The sequence below is a fragment of the Micrasema longulum genome, unplaced genomic scaffold, assembly GCF_059751315.1.
Source record: "Micrasema longulum isolate JH-2025_06_02 unplaced genomic scaffold, ASM5975131v1 h1tg000767l, whole genome shotgun sequence".
Lineage (NCBI taxonomy): Eukaryota > Metazoa > Arthropoda > Insecta > Trichoptera > Brachycentridae > Micrasema > Micrasema longulum.
This window is the reverse complement of record NW_028277961.1, coordinates 17,875-39,695: the sequence shown is the minus strand read 5'-3', so window position 1 is coordinate 39,695 and position 21,821 is coordinate 17,875. Positions and strand designations below refer to the sequence as shown.

The 21,821-nt window shown below is 31.2% G+C and overlaps 1 protein-coding gene across 2 annotated transcripts in view; it reads right to left on the bottom strand.

Moving 5' to 3' along the window:
* Positions 1 to 21,481, bottom strand: part of LOC148279102 (large neutral amino acids transporter small subunit 1) — a 101,603-nt gene extending 80,122 nt beyond the window's left edge. Inside the window, exon 1 of one of the 2 annotated variants that reach the window (XM_088230442.1) lies at positions 21,239 to 21,481. The gene's annotated coding sequence lies outside the window, so the exon portion shown is untranslated. The remainder of the gene's footprint in view (positions 1 to 21,238) is intronic. The other variant, XM_088230444.1, reaches the window with a different exon arrangement.
* Positions 21,482 to 21,821: the final 340 nt, after the last annotated feature.

Sequence of the window (21,821 nt, the reverse complement as noted above, 5' to 3'; positions counted from 1 at the left end):
TGTACTATGTAATATTATGACATTGCCTTGTCTATTCCATACTTTGTAGTTTAAGTCTGCGAAGTTCAATTTTATTTCCACTGAAATGATATTTCTTTTAAGTCTGTCCACCATCATCAATTTCTATCATAAATTCAATGAATAACGTTTGGTAAAAAATATTTGAAAGAGATTACCTAGACCCCTGAACTTAGGTTAATAAACTTAACCCTAAAAAATGTTTTTTTTAATTTAGCAAAATTTTATATGAAACGAAAAAAAATATTTTTTGGAAAAAGCTAGAAATAAGGAAACTATCAGAATACAGTTTTATGCAAGCAAATAAATACATGTTAAATACATGGGAAAAAATGTTTTAAATAAAGTGTTGAAAATACATATATTTACAGAATTATTTATAATACATATATTTACTTATGATCTGTCATTACTGCTGGTTTAAGTGAACACTTTATACTTCGAATGATTTGAAAATTTATTAAAAAATGCCGAATATTCATTCAAACATGATTTAACACATGCAAAGCAAAGCAGGTGGACTCTTTTACTTCACAGACGTCAACAGATGGTAGGGTCGAGGAAATGCGGATGTGGAAATATGGGCAGAGTGATGAATTTAACACACTGTGTAAAGTGGTCACTTAAATCCAATTGCCAATTAAAGAGGATAATTTATGTATATTGAAAGTCTTCTTTCTTTTTTTTCTGCTCATATACATGTTCTTAAATTTTACTTTCTCACCGGTTAAAAAAATATATATTAAACTATAATTGTAATTTATTGGTGTGAAAGTGCTATTTTAACTTTAAAATAAATAATACACTGACATTTCGGAACGTGCCTATGGACCAGTCCACAAATAATAATAAACACATGCAAATTTAAATGTATTATACAAAGGCTGTTTAACCCCAGGCCCGCGGACCACACTGCGGCCCGCCTACGAATTTTAAATGGCCCACTTCGAGAGTAAGAAACAAAATATACAATTTTATATCAATCCCTTCATAATCAGTTTGACAGAAATAATTACCCATATTGCCAATATTCAGTTAGAACTCACCGGACTACAAAATTTTTTTGCCCTAAAAAACCTTTTTACCGAAAAAGTATCTTCGAAACTACAATATTTCTCGAAGGTTTTGCAGATTTCGAATCGGTCAAAGAAAGTTAGAAGCATAAATATTTTTTTCATCGACTTACCAGGGTTGCAGTCGACGAGAATGCATATACAAAAAAATGGAAGGATGTTGATTTTTGTCTTTAAAAAAAGTTAGTTTTTGAATGTTTACAAACGACATTCGCTTTATATGAATCCCAATCAGATTCCTTCCTTACATTCCTTATAATTTTTTCCCATTTATTTGTTTTTACTGGATTTTCGGTAATACTAAAATAATATTGTCTGACATTCAATACATTTTTGAAAATCACATTCATGAATAAAGTGCACCCCTTTTGGTGAGAAGAGCCGAGTGTGACATTTGCAAAAAGAATTCTATATTCGAAAATGAATTACTTTATGTTTTAAAATTCAAACGTAAACAAGTACCTAGGTACCTAATTATCAATCAAAAGTATTTTTCCAAGCTAATAGCAGGCAAGCCAACGTTCGGGCAGGTCAACGTATTTCCGGTCCACTAGTACCATATATGTAAATTTCATAAACTTTATGTTTGTTTTGTTGGATACTTGAAATATTATTGTGAAATATTATATGAATGACACGTTGCAAGCCCTGTTAATGCCTAAACTTCCGTATTCCTTTCTTAATATTGTTTTTCCTCTCTGTTGTAAAAAATTTAAAAGAAAAAAATATTGAAAGTATTCGAAAGCTACAGCAAAATTTATGTTGCACCAAATACATTTTTTTGTGTTGTGGTATATATAAGTTGTAGGTAATTTAGGAATTTGAAATAAAATAAATAATATGTCCGCCTCGTGCGGGTATCGGGTTTGATTCCCGACATGTTAGACATGAAATATTTAATAAAATAAAATAAATAAAAATATGTTTTTTTCATCGCTCTAATTTTCTTGCTTCCTCTTTCACAGTAGTAGCTGCTAGATTGTGGAATAATCTACCCACTAATGTTATAGACGCCCCTTCTTTATTTACATTTAAGTCAAGATTGAAATGTCCCTATCAAAATATTTAAGTTGTTCCTTTATCCTTCTTCTCTCCTTCCCATCCCCTCTCCCCTCTTCATAGTATAGTGTTATTTTTTTAATATATTTTTATTTTCATAATCTTTCCAATATTTGAGTTTGTCCAAATGTTTGTAGACAAAAGACTGGATAGCAATCCCTTCGAGAGTCATTAAGATTAACAAATCACAACAGGGATGGAGAATAAACAGTGTGTAAAGTGGCCACTTAAACCAGCCAATGACAGGTCATAAGCCCTGTAAATGCCTAGACTTCCATATTCTCTACTTTAAGGTATTGTCCATCCCTGTTGTAATTTCTAAAACTTTGTTTTTAACTTTTGTATAAAATTGTAAGATTCAATATGTCCATGTACTTCAAATTTTCTCAAACTAAACGGTTTGGGTAGGTAGGAAGAAATTTCCTTAAGGCAATATGCCTGCGTTTATATGTATATAAAGTGGTAAAGCTAATTGGATTTGTATTTTGATGCAATTACGACCTGACGAAGAGACATGCACAAATATTTATATATTTATTTATTGGGCGTAACGTAAGTTGTGTCCATTTATTTATTATGAAGACAACAAGAGGACACAACAACAAAAAGTCAATAATGTATTCTCCTTCATTATATCTTACACTGCGAAAATATCACAAGCAACTTTGACGGCTTTATTCCCTGAACAGAAGGAAATATCGAAAATGCTCACTTTCTTTTACTTGACATTTCATTTTAAAGGCTTGTTATCAAATTAAATTATATATTTAGCGTAAAAAAAACACAATATCTTGGAGAGCAGAAAATTTTATTTCTAATGACGTACAACCTTAATTATTTTGGTTTACTTTTGATTTTTATTTTTAAATTTGTACGAAAATGACTTAACATATGTTAACATCTAACATTATATTGAAGTACTTACAAATGCTGTGCCCAGTCATAAAAAATGGTATAACTATTTTGTAAAGGTAATTTTTGCCATCAAAAAGCATTAATTAATTGCAATTTAAACATTTCAAATGGCTTATATTAACTCAAGTAACGAAATACTTAATGCATTCTAGTTAGACATGATATAACCTTCTTTATAGAAGTTAACTAGGTTAGAAACATTCACATTCGTGATCAGAAACATAAACTAATGAATTTTAAAAAAACATGCCTGTAAAATTTACATTAAAAGCTCTAACTTTGTAGTAATTCATTATATAATTAAAATGAAAATAAAAACACTTCACACGAGATTAATAAAACAGTGTACAGTTTGACGATGGATTTTTTAAAAGTGTATTTTTTTTATTGATAGCAAATAGGAAAATTACTCGGTAAATTAATTAGTATATTTTATGGAAACAAAATTCTGTAATCTTAATAAAAAAATAAAATACTATTGATTGATTTGGTGTTTATTTTGTAGAACTCCATATTTAAACTTATAATATAAGATATAAAACACTGATTTGCGTCTACTGAACACTTTATTTTATTTTTACAAATATAAATACGAACATTTCGTGAAAATTGTTTCTTTCGCCTTATTAGGGCTTTTCAAACGAATGTGAAGATTAGATAGATCGAGTGTCCTTATATAGTTATGTAATTCAAGGTACTTAAGTAAAAAATAAAAATAATCTGATGAGTTAAAATAAAGTGTTCAGTAGACTCAAATCAGTGTTTGATTTCTTATCGATGTACATAATATATTGCTGAATCTACGACGATATATGAAAAAGTGATTCATTATTTTATGTGTACATATTACTGAAAGGAAAATAGACGTTCAAAATGGAGTTGAATTAGGTAGGAAGTTAATATAATATATTATATTGCAGGGTTATTACTACATCGAGGTAACTTCAAAATCTGGATTATTTAAGTAACCAATAAAATACATATTTGTATCTTCATCCATAAATGGCACAAATAGACAAGTCGTGATGCATTTAAATGAGACGATTTTAATGCAAAACTTGTATATTTGTTACATTCTTGGAGAAGACTGCAAAGTACGTTTTTTAGTGATTATTTCAAAAATGCTGATTTTAAAATTACTTAGTTGTATTAAGATGTGTTTAAACAAGGAAAGTTACAAAGGATGAAACAGAAATCAATCACTTATTTGAAATATCATCAAACGACGAGGAACATGGAAAATTAGTGAGCGGATGAATTAGCAAAAAAAGCTTCCAAAATGAGAACTCTTCCTACCTATGACCATATTCCCATATCATATATTTAAAAAATAGTGCAAGAAACATCATACGATACTTGGAACAAAAGATATTTATCAAGTGATACAGGCAAAATAACGAAATTGTTTTTTAAAAATATAAAAGATGTCGAGATATTGGATACTTTTGGGCGGACTTACGAGCTGACTCAAATGCTTTCAGGTCATGGTGCTTTTCGAAAATATCTTCATAGATTTAAAAAAAAGAGAAAACAATTGCTGGCCTTGCGATGGACTCAGCTCTCAGGACGTCATTCACATATTACTATATTGTCCTATGTTTGACGCCGAGAGGTTAAACTGCATACAAATGTGCGCACAATAGAGCCGAATTTTTGAAAACCCAGAGGAAGTTATAAAAAATGAAGCTACTGCCAAAAAATACGTTGACTTTCTAAAGGCCATAGTTACAAAAATGAAAAAATGAAAAAAATGAATGAAGGAATTGACTCAGACCCGTGAAAAATAACTATTGTGCAAAATATACATACCAGGAAAAAAAGCTTTGTATGCATAAGCAAAGCAATGAATAACGGGAACAAGAGGGAAAAAAAAAAAAAAACGACGAGGAATCTTCATTAGCATCTTTGACAAAATGCCCCCAAACCCGTGTTGGTTAACATAATATTCAAAGAGATACCACTTTCGCGGCTGTTTCATTACACAGCTAATCTTAAAGTTTGGATTCTCTAGAGCTGCTGTTGAGGCTAGTGGCGAGCCGTGATTTATTTTATGGGTAATCTACAAAAAATAATCGTTAATTTGTACCTACATATAAGTACATAATATGTAAGTAATATAATTATAAATGACTATTTTTTCTGTAGTTCGGTGAAAATTCACTCAAATACCAATTATTACTAACCACGCGATATACGTAGCTTTATTCTTTTTTATTTATTCTGATTATTTTGCATATTGTGTTGATTACCTGTATATTGTTTTAATATGTAAATTGATATTTTTGATTTATATATCGAAGAGTCCCGACTTAACACGGAATTTTCTAACAAGTCGGGACATAAAAAACATATAATTGTGTCTATGCAAAATTGTGTATTTTGTGCATTAAATAAATAAATAAAAAAAAATTCTACACTAAATAATGTTAAACAAATGTGCAAAAGTTTATTGACGAATACCACAATGACATTCAGCAGTAATTGTCAACACCGAACACTGGCCGATTAGTTTGAAATTGAATAATGTTATAAACGGCCACTGCGAACGCCACATGTCCTTTGTGATACATAATTATACGTCAACGGTATTCTATCAAATAAAAATAGGAAATACTAGTTTTAAAATAGAGGACATAAAATAGGTCGTAAATGCCTAGATTTCCATATTCCCTTCTCAAAAATGTTTTCCCTCTCGGTTGTAACAAATTTGGACCCGAATGATTAGTAATTTAATTAATTAAATAATCGAATGAATCATTCATTTCCGGAATATCATAAAATATAGAGATGCGCGTTCCGGTTATTGTGGCTTATGGGTTGAGGCTGGGGAGTCGTGGTAACTTTAAAAAATTGGCCTGTGGTGAAAAAAGTGGTGACTTTAAATTTGTTGTCACTATTGCAATTACCAATTCATGCATGCATTCATTTAGTACAATTAGTCATTCATTAGAATGAATTTAGTAATCGAATTCATTCGAATGAATCATCTCTAGTAAAATTCATATAATATATATCCTTCGAACCCTGATTCTAAGTAATTTAGCTGCCAATACCTACGTTTGCCTAAAACCACATACCAAAAGTTTTCTGTTCGCCAAAATCGCATCGTTTAAATAACCTGTTTGATGGACCCAGCCACCGCGCTGGAGAGATTCAGCATCCATTATTTATTTTAAATTCATTTCTTTATTTTCTTTTAAAACAGGTTAAGAGAAGAGCATCATTTTATTCATGTTTAAAAATATTTATTGTTGAATTATTATCGCTCATAGGAGTTCCCGAGACTTATACTTCCCAAGAGTGTGCAAACTTGAGCAAGGAAAAATATACTTTCAATCAGAGATAGAAAATAAAGTACAAAAATATTTTCGTTCCTTCTTTTTTGAAATGTTGCTTTTTTTTTATTTAATGATAATTTCACAAGTTTTCCTAAAAACGCGCAGATAAATAATGTATTATTTTTATGGCGCGATCCAGTTTTAGTTTTCAAATACTGGTAACCCCCGTTGATCGCGACCCTGGCGAGTACGGATTCGTTATAACGCGATATTTTTCGCAAGTGGTGACGTTAGATTAAAAACTAAAGATTGTTGAAATGACAGAAAATGGTGGTAAAATTGCCGTTGTAGGTAGGGATATCAAATTGGCTGAGTTTACAGTGCAATCAATTGGAAAAAAAGCTAGGAGAAATTGTTTTCAAAGCAAGCAATGGTTGGTTTGATCGACTTAAATAACTATCAAACTTGCATTGCCTTTAAATAAAATTAAAATCTGCTGAAAATGTCCGAAAGAGTTCCGTGAAAAATCCCCTGTTGATCGCGAAATTTCGCTTATCGCGGCCATGTCCAGAACGCATCCCCCGCGATCAACGGTGGTTACCTGTATAGTGAAAAATGCAGTTAAAAAAACAAGAATTACTAATGGATTATTTTTTTATTTAATTGAAAACAAAGAATTTTATTCCGTGTCTCGGCGGATGAAGAATAGAGTTATGTGTTCGAAATAAATCCAGAACCCTGGACGAGCATTTTCGACTCGCCCGCTACTCTCAGGTAAAAGTCCTGAATAAAAATTTCCCTCGTAGTGCAGATCTTGGTGCGTTCGCCTACCGTGCTTGAGGCCCTAGGCTCGATTTGTGGTAATGTGGACGTGAAATATTGATTTTAAAGGTGTTTTTACATTGCAATATTTCATTGATTTGGACTGGCACCCGAAGCGTAAGACTGATCACCCTACGTTCCATGTGACATAATGATCCAGATACGTTGTAACTGAAGTACCAGTGCAGTGCCCTAAATACCACTGGGTGCGAACAAGAAAATGATGTTGATGAATTTTTAACAAAAGTTCTTTTTTTTTCGTTTGGGAAAACATGAGAAAATATGGGAATATTATTTTTACTGTCGATAATAAATATTTGAGGCCGTGGTGTTAGGGGTAGAAATGAGGATGTCTGGCTATGACACCCCATTATCCCAACAGACGTTGTTTGGAGTTCAAGTGGAGAGAGTAAACTTTGAATTAATTAATATTTATCAGTAATCGACCACCCCAATAATGCCATTTATTTATAATTACATATACAATCTCGCTATGACCAGATTATTCATTTTTGTATCCCGATTAGCCAGAAGATTCCATGTCAAGTCGGAACTCTCATATACATTCATTTAAATTATGCAAACATTTACAATTTTAACATTTAAATATTTATATTTTTACTAAAACTAAAATCCCACAAAGCCACTATCTGTAGCTTGTTGGTGGAGATTAATATTTATGCTAACTTATATAATATTATGTACATTTATAAAAACAGTCGAATTAACTAACTGGGAAAAGAAGAAGTATGAAAATTGGAAAATTGTTTTCAGGCGTTGCCCAGTAGGTAAATTGGTTTAGCCGGATGAATCTCACCCCTCATATAATCGATTAAAATAATTATTATATATAGAACGAAGGAAGGTTTTAAAGATTGTTATTATTTTGTTATATTATACAAATTGTTAAAAAACTATACTAAAACTAAAATTATTTTGTAGGATAATTTAGGTATTTGATAAATTATTAGTTATTTTTAATAACACTCTGTCTATGATCTAATTATTTGTTTATTTACCCCACTGTTTATCGCCTTTTATCAAAAATGCACTTTGTCTATATTTTATAAACTTATTCCTTTTGATAAATTATTGGTTATAATATATTTAGACCAACGAGAGTAAACGTCAGTTTTCTTTTATTTTAAATTTAAATATCTGACAATAATATGATCGTATGTTGACTAATACTTTTTATTTTTAATGTTTTCGATAGTTTAAAGAGTATTATATATTATGCGAATAACACCACATGTTACTTAATCAAAGAAAATTTTAATCACACTGTATTTTCATCTGTAAAGTTACAATTACAAGAGATTTAATGATTATATTGAACAAGAAAAAAAAAGGAAGGTACTCTACATCGCAATTTAAGACTACAAAGTGTAATTAATCAATGAATGAATGTAAAAATCAAATACTTGAAATAGGAATAAAAAAAATAATAAATGATTTAATAAATAATACCAAAAAATGGATGAAAATATTACAACAGAGGAACAACATTTTAGAGAAGGTAATAAAGAAATCCAGGCATTCACACGGATTGTGACCTGTCATAGGCTGGTTTAAGTAGCCACTTTACACACTGTGTAACATTCACAATTCTGTCCGTATTTTAACATCTATATTCCTTCAATCCTATCATCTATAGATGTTTGTGAAGTTAAAAAGCTGAAACCATTATTTATGCTGGTGAGATTCATCTAATAGAATTATTTCACCTACATACTAGGCAACGCCTGTAAATCTTTATTTTTCAATTTCTATACTTCTTCATGGACCAGGTGGATTTATCAACAATATTTTGAGTCAACAGATGATAGAATTGAAGGAATATAGATGTTTAAATATAGGCAGAATGGTGAATGTTAAACAGTGTTTAAAGTGGCCACTTAAACCAGCCAATGACAGGTCATAAGCCCTGTGGATGCCTGGACTTCTATATTACCTTCTCTAAAATTTTCTTCATCTCTGTTGTAATATGTTGATGTTAACAGCTCCCCAGGGAGTTGAATCCAGTCTTTGTCTACAAAAATTGGGACAAACTCGAAATTTAAAAAAAAAAAATGTATTTACAAAAACGATCATAAAATTAAAAGTCCTTCTGAATTGCGAGCATGCAATTCGGCCACGGCTTCTTATATAATGATATTAAATAAACATATAATATATTTATTTATATATTATATATACGGCCTAAGTCAATTACAACAGTAACATGAAAAAACATATATACAATAAAACGGAACAAAAATAACATAAAACTATGTAGCAGATACAAATTAGGACAATACAATACAATATATTCATTATAAAAGAAGACATATAAGACTTTTAGTTAAACCATGCCAATCTATCTTCATCCCACAATGTTTTAGTGGCGAAGAGATCTACGAAATGCCGGAAGATCTATCCCAAAGAATTCCAAGTCATGTTACGAATTGACCAATCAACACATTCTGGACGTTGGGGAATAAAAACAAAAGTTGCTCCTAGAAGATTAATTAAATAGCAGATTTTGACTTCTGGTGACATGGTTGGGAATATAAAAAGAAATCGATTGTAACAGAGATGGGGCATCGCTTATAGCATTAAGTATTTTGAAAATGCATATAAGGTCCATCTCAGTTCTACGTTTCTCCAATTAAGTTTTAAAGAAATATATATTTAATATCATATATAAAGTATCTAAAATACAAAACCCGTATTTCTTATGCATCAACTCTCACTGCCTCCGCCTACCATGGAATCACTTCTCTACAATACCGCAGAGTGTGTGCGGACCAACTACTGCTTTACAAAATTATGACAGGAATAGTTTACTGTACAGAACTACTTAGTTTAATAACAATACATGTGCCAGCTAGGATTTCTAGACGGTACCACCTGTTTCGTGTACCAATAAGTAAAACATCGTAAGTTAAAAATGCTTTTTTACGTAGGACTTTTTCAGTGTACAATACAAAATTTAAAAATATAGATTACACAAACATCACTCTGTCAGATTAAAAATTTACACTAAAAATGCATTATGTAACTTAGTAGACATTATGATAATAAATATGTACATCTCCCTTCCCCTCCTTATCCTCTCTTCAAGCATTCTTGTCCTAATCCCGCCCAATTTACAGTAACTTTATGTTCTTAAAATAAATATTTAAAAAATCTTTGATTATTGAAAAGTATTTACGAGTACATGAAAATAACATTTTTATATTTATGAACTTATATGTATTTATTTAATATGAAATATAATTTCTAAACTAACTTTGTATACATTGTGTAAATCTGGTCTTAATTCTAAGTTTATACACTATATCTGTTTGTTTACTATAAATATGTATGCAGAACTGTTGATTTCCCAAATAAAATAAAATATGCCTAACCTATATTTATAACTTTAGTTAAATATTACATTTACGATATTTTATTCAAGATTTTCATAAATTCAAAAACTTGTTTCCATAAACCACAATCTGAACATAAGTCTCACTCAGCATTCAACACACTTTTCTAAATACTGTTTGGCAACATGTTACATATTTAGGTAAACTGTATTGCAGTGAATGTAAAAATAAAATAAATATATTGATGGACCTTGGCGTCGCCTAACTTCACATGTGAAGAAGACACCTATCCTTATTGTTTACAAGCACACTGCACAGACCTTTATTATTGTCACCTATAATACGATAATGTGGAGGTAAACGCCTCCGTTAGATAAATATTATAGTGTAAGTATGCTAATTATATTGTGTTATATCGGAGGATGGCAGAACATTGTATTACCATATTTAATTCATTAAACTTCTAGTCTATTACGTCTTGGCTATTTTATAAATCTTAAAATATAGAGATGGCTCTAAAAATGATATATATATGAAAACAAATATTACAGCATTTAAATTTTTTTCTGAATCCTCTTCTGACCTGATCCCACATATTATGAATTAATTATATCAAAACAGAAATTTAGGAAAGAACACTGTAGAAATAAAATATTTAATACCAAATATTATTCTACTAAATGTTATTGAATATTTGTATATTTTTTTTTTTTTTTTTTTTATAAAAAAAGAAATATTTGCGTTCTTATGATTTACCCAAATATTTAATTTTCAGGGCCATTTCCAACGAGTTGTAAATAACTCACTATTAGAAAATGGAATCAAGTTGGGGTAGAGTGGGATTCGAACCACGGACCTTTGGTCCGTGAGTCCAAGACACTAGCCACGGGACCACAACCCGATAACCATGTTGGTTTAATTGGTGTCCTGACGAAGAGGCGGGTACGTCTCGAAACCGGTAGACATAGAAAAGTCGGTAAATGGTTTAATACAAATATTTAATAACATTTAGTAAAATGTTTGACCACAAAGTTTATGCTTTAAATATTAAAAATATTATTCATAAAATACGCAATTACATTAAACTGTTTAAATTTAAAATTTAAAGGATTATTGAAGCCAAAATTTCACCTATAATTCAAAACTAATGCAAAAAAATGTGTTGTTTAAAATTTTTATTTTATCTTTCCGAGCCTGAACTCCAAAAAAATCCGCGAGCTCCTCCGGGGGATACGAATACCAGGAATACCCCAGCTAAAATGCTGTAATACAATTTAACCCTTCAACGTCCCATTTTTCTAATTCTAACTAAAAATTATTTTTATTTGTTTTTTTTATGCAAATACTGGGAAAAATAATTTTAAAAAAGTCAATTTTTTTTAGTTTTCATTTCATATTTTAGTTTATGTGAAAAATATGCTACATCGGGCATTAAAAGGTAAAAAAAATTAAGAACGTAAGGAAAACAAGAAATAACAATTCTTGTGAATTTTTTTTTAAATAATTATGAAACTTCCGGAAGCAATTATAACTTTAAATCTTTTAAAAAAAACAGAGAAATCACCCTTTGAACTTTAGCTAAATTATAATTTTGACAAAATAAGTGCAACTGACTTCGTTTCAGATTTTACTGAAAAATTTTACCCTAGTGGCGACTTTTTAGTATAAATTATAATGACTAGTATCCAATCAATATAAAAAACTAGTCGCCAAGTGCTAAACATGTTTGAAATCACTTTTATACACCGATTATCGGCATGTAGCAGACGTCTACATTAGGCTTTGTAGGTTTAAAACCAAATAAATGTATCTGTCATGATTGCCATGGAAGTATTTATAAAACTATTTCGTAATATTTAGAGTTTTCTGGAACATTAATACATTTTATAATAAAATACAGTTGCGAGAGGATGCTATATGACATCGCGGTGCTTTCTCTGTGACACGTTGAACACCACTGATCTAAATTCTCGCTACGAGTTAGAGAGGCGCTACATCAGGGGAAACGTGTGTAAAATGTTAAGTGCGAAATCCGGATTTTTGTAGTTATGGCTGGAAATATGCGCCCAATTTGGCAGAAAAATATTTTGATGATTTTGATACATTCTTAATATTAGGTAAGATTTTGCAAAAAAATCAATCAATACGATGATTAACAAAAAAGTTGTTGGAAAAATATGTTACCTGGGGGATTCTAGGTACCCACCCTTGGGCCAAGAAGGGTAATATATTATCTTCAAATGATTGAAACAAATTTTATTTAAACGCTACGTTTTTATACGCGTACGAATGAACCTATTTTTAATCTAAACTTCAAGAGGCGTAATCTGCAGGTAGAAAAGTAATTATATTTTAGTTATTAAAAGTTTTAAGTAGTTATATTATTGTCAGAAATACCTTATTCAATTATTATTTTTGTCGTACGATTATTTATTTAACGTTACAGTTTTGACATGGCTGCGTTTTAAATGGCAAAATTGTGTGATTTCCGTACCAGACGAAAGCCTAGACGTTAACCATATCGAAAATTTGAATAATTTCTATGACAAATGCGCTGACCTATTTGCCTACCCTTACGGGGAAACAGCGTAATGGTTAGTTTTTGTAAGTAGCCATTGATCCGAAAACATTTGTCTAGAATTAAGGTTCTATTTCACACATAGAAAAATAACATTTATCTTTTTTACTTGAAAGTAAAAAAAATCCCACGAAGGCATTCAATGTTAATTATTCATGCCAACTACATAGAAATTGAGAATTTAGACCCCGACACTGAGGTTAAATGTAGAATAGAAGCGGCCCGAACGGCATTTAATAAAATGAAAAACCTTATTTGTGACGATAATATAAACCTTAAGCTGATACAACGAATGGTCAAATGTTATATATGGTTTGTCTTACTGTGCGGTGCAGAGGCGTGGACTCTTAAAGTTAATATTATTATTATTATATTAGTTAATATTAAACCATCTTGAAGCATTTGAAATGTGGATCCACCGTAGAATGTTAAGAATATCTTGGACTAATATGATAACCAACGATGAAGTAATAACCAATAACCAATACGAAAAGAGACTTTTTCACCACTGTAAAGCTCCGTAATATATCATATTTTGAGGTGATAAATATTCCATACTTGAGCTTGTCATGAAAGGTCAAGATCAAGGGACGTAGAGGGGTCGGGAGAAAACAGCTTTCCTGACTTCGAAACATTCTAGCATGGAACAGGATTAAAACTGTGGAGGAGCTGTTTCGCACTGCTCAGGATAGGGAAGCTTTCTCCCAAGTGTTCGGGGGACCCAACATGACACGTGAAGACGAAGAAGATTTAGAAAATATGAATACAAGACCTCTTGCATGATAGGCAATCGCGCTAATCGTATTACATGTTGGCATAAAAACCAACTGAAAATAACATGAATTCTCACCGTCCGTCCTTACAAAGCAAAGAACACAACCGTATTTCAGAAGGGCTAAAAAAAACTTGGAACCTAATTGAAAAGAGAGGAAACTTTTTTTATAGTAGAAACTGGTCTTCTTTGTGAAGGGACAATACCCTATTTGTTCTGAAAAGAAGAGCAGAAGAGGTATTGTATAATAACGTATATATTCATAATAGTATACTCGTATAATACGGACTGAGAAATGTTTTGTTTTAATACAATAAAAATCTTAAAAGCTTTTTGCATTATCATCTTAAAAAATAGTTTAGAGTGAATCTGGATTTTGATATGATTTAAATGAACCTTTGCCTAATTTTATCAAATTTGTAACAGTTTATCAAATTTTTTATTTTTTAAAACTTTATATTGGACATTAATTTATTCTGCAAAAAAGAGGATAAAAAAATTGAAGTGGATAATATGTGTACTTCTTCTTATACCAGTTAGTGGTATCAACCATTTTTTGAGTATGTCCAAATGTTTGTAGACAGGCAAGATTTCCTCTCTAGGGAGTTATTTAAATAAAATAAATTATATAATGAAAACATTTTGAGGAGGGAATCTAGAAGTCTAGGCATTTACAGGGCTTACGATCTGTCATTGGCTGGTTTAAGAGGTCATTTTACACACTGTGTAACATTCACCATTCGGACTAAGTTTAAACATCCACAACTCTTCCATCTCGTTGCCCTAGTTCTTGTTTGTTCAATGGACCATATTTTGAAAATTGAATTATGAATGCCAAATTGGCATTGCCAATATGTTCACTATCTTATTTCGCGTCCATGTAGCTAAAGAATTATTATTTTTTCCGTTAGTAAATAGTATTTTCAGAATTTTTATTCATATTAAAAGATTTTTATTATTTTTATCGTACATTTCCAAGAAACTTTGCCGTTAAATTTTAAATTAGAGCTTAAGCTCTAATTTTTATTGCGCGTAAGAAAACATCTTTTGGATCAAATTTCCCGTAGGACTGAAGTTCCTCATTTAACAAAAACAACCAAAATGATGACGACACTCAAACGGTAAATATCTTTAGTGTGTAAAAAAATCACTGCCAAAGTGCCATATTCCAGGGAGAAAATAGGGGAATACGTTTGTATGAAGAAAATTCAGACCGCGTTTCCTTTCGAGACATGTTAGGTGTAAAACAATTTATAAATGATATATATAAACTCGTATCCATAATGTCATTAGTAGAGAACACTTGAAAATATTATTGTGTGCACTATTTTTAAATTTAAAATACTTAAAAATGGTAAAAATATTTTTTTCAAACATAAATCCACCTTATATTATTTTATAGTGCCGTGTGGATTTTTACTGTCACATGAAATAGGCCATTAGATCAAAAATGATTACATGGCAAGTTCGCGCGAATTGAGATTATCACACTAAATGCGAACAATGGATGCCGTTGTCCAATATATATCCAACTAACGAATAAGGGTCGTATTGTATCCGTACATACTAGGGGTTGCAACCCCCCGTATTTAACACTTGGATTTCCAGTTACTCATAGAAGGGGAAGTATTGGCTAGCGGTCTTTGGAAGTATGTCTGATATTGTTAATTATACGAAAAATATTTGAATATAAATTTTATCGCAAACAATAAATGTTAAATTATTATAGTTTTTAAAACTTCTTAAAACTAAAAATAGTTAAAAAAAGTATTAAAAAGCATCACCATATAACATTAGTTTAATTAACTATAACAACTTCTTTATCTACTACATACACACTTAGGTAATAGATTTCTCTGGATCATGTCTAGTCAGCCTAACCAGGTACAACCTGTTTTAAGGCAGGTATTTTTATGCAAAATGTACAATAATATTACCACCGGTGACGAAACTTAGATGTTACATTTACATTTACAATGGTGAATTATATTACAGAGCACCCAGGCTTGAGAAAAATCACTTTTTTTTTGTGTTCTCACCGGAAATCGAACCCGGAACCTTCCGTGCGTGAGTCAAGCGTCTCGACCACTACACCACGGAGGCCGCCAGATATAGAGATATATTCGTACGTGACAGAAACTTTTTGCCCAAAAAAGAGAAGCAGAATTCTTAAGCTCTGGAACTACCCATATTTAAGTGAAACTATTGGACATGTTACTAAAATATTTTTTTCACCGATTTTTTGATTTCAGCAACAAACAGCAAGTTGGCTACGAACTGACTAAATTCCTCACCGGTCACGGGAGTATTATTTTTTTTTTTTTTATTTTTTTTTTTTATTTTTTTTTTTTTTATTTTTTTTTTTATTTTATTTATTTGGATAACCAACAGCTATAATTATCACATATTTATATAACAAAACAAATAACAAATAAGCCAATTACAGGTTTTCACAAGTAGCATCACAGTAAGTTAAAAAAGATTCTCGAACATAAAATGAATAGTAATTAAATGTAAATTTAAAAGAAAAGAAAAAAATACTACGAGTTATTTCGAAAGCAAACGCCGCACGTTATTAAGATTATTTTCAAATAAATCTATGTTAAATGATTTATTAATTACATTAAAATTATTAAAAGTTCGCCATAAATATGAATTTTGCCTATAATTAGATGAAACAAGAGGTATGTGAAGAAGAGGGTTATTTCTTAAAACTTTGGAAGGAACATTGATAGAAAATTTGCAAAGTAGTTCAGGACAGTCAATTGAACCAGAGGCAATTTTAAGTAAATAAATTATGTCCGCTATTTCGCGACGTTTTTGCAGAGGCAGTAGGTGATGTTTTTTACATATATGAATATACTGGTCAGATTTAAACTCAAGTTTCAACCGGAAACACATGAACTTTACGAATTATGAGTTATCTTCACCGTTTAAGCCTCTCAGAAATCAATAGCTGTCCAAGTAGTTATAAGAGACCCCAAGATGTCCCTCATTTGTTGAGGCTTTGTTCCATTTTCAGCTTAGAGTAAATGCAACTAGATTCGCGATGTTAAAATCGTATTGCGTGAGGTGATATCATACACGGTAAAAATAATTAAAGTAATTTTAAAAATAAATAAAAACAGGCTCGAAATTGCCAAAACACTGTTAAAGTCGAACGGTGGGTATGTTGATGTCTGTCAATGTTCCGGCTTCTCCCGAATGAGATTTCTGTGTTTTCCTCTTCTTAAAGCAAACGCTGAGAAGTTTCTTTACAAAGCCACAGCCGATTATCCCATCAGATCATCACAAAATAGTAATAAGAAAAACACTTTTTGTGGTAAATATGAGCCGTGTATATAATGAGCAAGGCAAAAAATAAGCTACTCCGATTTAAAACATGAATAAAAAGCAACAATCAACTGTTTGGGTGTTCCAAAATGAACCAATCTAACAAATGCTGCTTGTTTCCAAAGCACGTTCAAGAAAATTATTGCAAATTTTTTATGTTGTACTGGACATGTCGCAACCATTCTGAGAATGCGGAATGGTATACAACAGGCCAACAGGGATGGCTAACTTAGTCAGACCCGAGACCTACTTTTCACTGTCCAGAGCCGGTGCAATCTACCGATCATTTAATCAGAGTTTTGTCATACATTTAATTGCTTTTCAAAATACTTTTTTACTATGCATGTAATACTATCAGATAAATGAGATTTTGCTAGGGAAGCAAACTCTTGCCAATCTTAAAGAATCTAACGTATGAGAGAATGTCAAGCGAGAACGGTGCTTACTTTTCGATTGTTTTAAGTACGAAAATGCCGATTCACATACAAATGCTGAACCAAGACACGAGTGCAATCGTTCATCACATTTTTTTAAATTCGGATATTCCTCTTTGGAAACAAATGTGAAGATATCCAGACCAGAGCCATACCAGAGCCAGACCTTGATTTTAGAAATATATTGCAGCGCAGTGTAAGAATTGTTTTTTTTTCTTTCTGAAATATGATTAATTTGAAGCATCTCTGCAAGTTTGAGGGACTTTTGTAAGCGTTATTATCGAATTCGACCAACCGCCTAATTTTTTTGCCTTGTCGCGATTGACATGCCTAATAGCCGCGATTGACCGGTTGGCCACCGCTGGTATACAACAATTTGCTTGCCAGAAGTCATGAATAAAATGAGAAAATCAACCATAAACGACGCAACATCCTTCACCATGACAATGCCAGCTTTCACACAGCATGTTCAAAAATATTATTTGAAGGAGAAAAACATAGAATTATTTTTGCATTGTCCTGATTCACATGATTTAACACCTAACAGCTTCTGTGTGTTCCTGAATTTCAAACGAAAAATGCGTGGACAGTGATTTTCATTGCGTCAAGAAGCTTTCCAAAACCTTCCAAAATCGTGTATCGAAGATACTACCCTCAGTGTGGAAAAACTGTTTTAAGAATTGGTTCAAATGCATGCAAAAGCGTATAAAACTTATGGACGAACATTTTCAAAAGCAATGAGCAACAAGTATTATTTTTGTAAAAAACTTAAATGATGTAGTATTAATTTAAACGTTATTCTAAATATTAATATTTCCATACGTGTAAATAATACATGTATTTATAATGAAATTGCAATCAATTGAAACCAGTATAATATCTATCATTAACAAATATTTTATTTATTAATTCATATAAAGATACACATAGAGTGTTATCCGAAAGAGTCTGAATTTCATAAAAATGTTTTGTTTTTGAAATTATTTTTGTATACATATGTATATAAAAATAACAATAACAACAACAAATAACAATATTGTTAATTAGTTAAGGTATAACTATGTTTTATAAATACATTACATTACAAAAAAAACATGTCCCAAACTCTACGAGGCCAAGAACCCTGTGCTGATTTAGGATAAAACATAATGGAAAATGGAAGCATGAATATATACACGTGCGTTTCCAGAAATTATCTAGCAGCCAGCGGGCCACATGGCGACGGTATCTACTTACTGTCTACAAAAGCTTCTCTTCGGACATCTATCTCCCTTTGTTAACCATGGAGTTGAAAGAGTGTTTGATTTATTTAGTTTTTTATTGCTTACTTCTTGGCATGAACACTTGACCAATTTACTACTATGCTCTATTTTTTATAAATTTATTGATATTTTTTTAACTTTGCTGGAATTCCACTCGTCCATGCGCTTTGTAGCTGCATGATGATTGGTTATCTAGCTTTCATATATCAACTTTAAAATACCTAAATTTTGTAAATGGGGTCTAGAATTCCAATCGTATATGCGCTTAGTAGCTGCAAGACGTGTTGTAATCTTACTCCTTTTTATTATTCATATTTTTTTAAATTTTTAAATATCATTAATACATTAAATTTATATGTCAATTTTTAAAATGTGTAAATGGGGGCTAAATTTCTAACTGTCTATGCGCTCTGTAGCTGCAAGACGTCCTGTAATCTAGCTCCTATCTGTTATAATTTTTGATTGATCTTAATTGAAAACGAGGAACTAGAATCCCAACCGTCCATGCGCTCTGTAGCTGCAAGACGTACTGGGATATTTATTAATTGTACAGCGCCCTTGGGGTGATTTTCACAAAAATGGCGCTATATAAATTATCCAAATATATATATATAATATATATATATATATATATATTATTAAAGAATACTTAAAATAGCCTCGTATAATTCTATACAATCTTTTGCAGCGGTCTCATGCAATGGTCTCTTCCCGATGGTATTATTTTGCAAGACTTTAGGGGTGAAATTATATTTTTGTCATCTTCACCAACATTCTCTTATCTGCAGCTAATAACGCATAAGGCACTGCATTGGAATACTAAAAAAGCAGTGTATCTGATGATTTTTTTATATAAGAAGGCATGGTGCTTTTTTAAGTCTTAGGTTTCAGGTTCCCATTCAAAAACTATGAAATTTTTTAACATCCAAAAACCCATAAAAGTGCCCAGTTTTATCTGCAGTCTTCGGACATGCTTCAATAATACTTCAAATAATTTTGAAAAACAAAAAAAGTGCCGAGACAAAAAATTTAAATCGGATACTCTATCTATTAAAAAAAAAAAAACAACAAAATCGATTCAGTTTTGAAGTGCAGACAACGAAACGTCAATTTTGACGATTTTAAGATGGCATAATCTGTTTGATGTGCAGTTGTCTATTTCACATAGTATCGGGAGGGCTTTTGCGAGAGAGTGACAGAAAAACATTGTTCAAATACGTATTCCTCAAATTTGGAATAACCAGTGACAGGTTTCATCGTTTTCGCGTCATCTTCATTAAAATGACACTATAAATATAAGTTCTTGAATTCTGACAAACGTAATGAAAATATTTTGAGTGTGTCCAAATTTTTGTCGACAAGAACTGGATTCTGCCCCCTTGGGAGTGATCAATATAATATATTACAACTGAGATTAAGATTTTATTTTAGAAGGTTAATTGAAATATCATAAACGTATCTAATTTAGTATTCACCTAAACAATATATGAACGTAGTTTTGCAGAAAGCAGCCGGCCATAGAAAAGTAAAACTGAGATAATACCACTTTTGTGAAAAGAGTAAATAATCAAATCTATGCAACAGTTGGAATATTTTTTACTTTGACAAATGATAAATAATGCATGCTTTTGTTTTTTCATAACACAAAAAATAACTTAATCATGTATATATGACCAAATAAAATGATTTTTATGACAGCCAGATCTAATAATGAATAAAACCTGGTACAAACTCTGAATGTATGAGGTGATATGAATTTTTATGACATTTTTACATCATGAAAATTTCAGAAGATGATTATTACAGTTTGCTGTTTTAAGCAAAATATAGAATTGACCTGAATTGATTGAATTCAATAACACGAATATCTCATTTTTTTAAATTGTGGACTGGCTGCTTTCGGTATGACTACGTTTATGTTATCTCCCAAAGTGCCGACAACTGTTTAGTTTACCCAAAATACGATAATTTGAAAATAAATATACCAGTCTCGAAGATATCGCGAAAACGACAAATCCGGTCACAGAATCACTTGTCTTTTTCTTCTGTAATAGATAACAGAAAATTTCCTTAAACGTTTTCCAATGAAAATGATTTTAAAATGCTAAACTTATAAATATATGAATGGCTTCGATAAAATTATTTTGATAGGTCAGACAATAAAGCACGTTTTATTGATTTTACAACACGTGAACCAATACACTTGCAACCACGTGTTAAATGAATTGTAAAATAAATTACAAAGTAAAATACATCGAAATTTGACAAAACACAATAAAAAAACATTACAGTTATTGATGGAATATTAAAAATTAATAGTTTTTGTGTCATTCACACTCACCCCAAGGTTTAACCTTTACCCTTTTCGCTGCTTCGGGTAGGAGATTTGCACAAATTAATCCAAAAAGTGGCAACACTTTTCACAGAAAATAATCGCGGCTTTTTTTCCGAATTATTTTAAAAATTCAAATGCGTCGATGTTTTCCCGGGGTATATAAATGATGAAATTCTGGTTGTGATTTCAGTAGTGCGAAAGCGTGTCTCGCGACCGCTTCCCGCTATTTGGACTGCTATACTGAGAACTGAGAGGCAGATAGCCACCGAGAGCAGAATCCATACAGATTTCAGTTAAAATAGGGATGGGACGCGCTGTCGGAGCCTATTCGTTATTAGCCGGCTACAGCTTACAGTATGATGTATAAACCTTGTTTAATAGTAGCAGAATACATCAATTTATGTGAAAATTGTTCAAATTATAACAGAAAAATTGTATTTAAGAGTTAAATATACCAACTAAAACCTCAAAATTTGTTGCAACAGAGAATGAAAGCATTTTTGAGAAGGGAACATGGATGTCTAGGCATTTACAGGGCCTTATGACCTGTCATTGGCTGGTTTAAGTGGCCACGTTACACACTATGTAA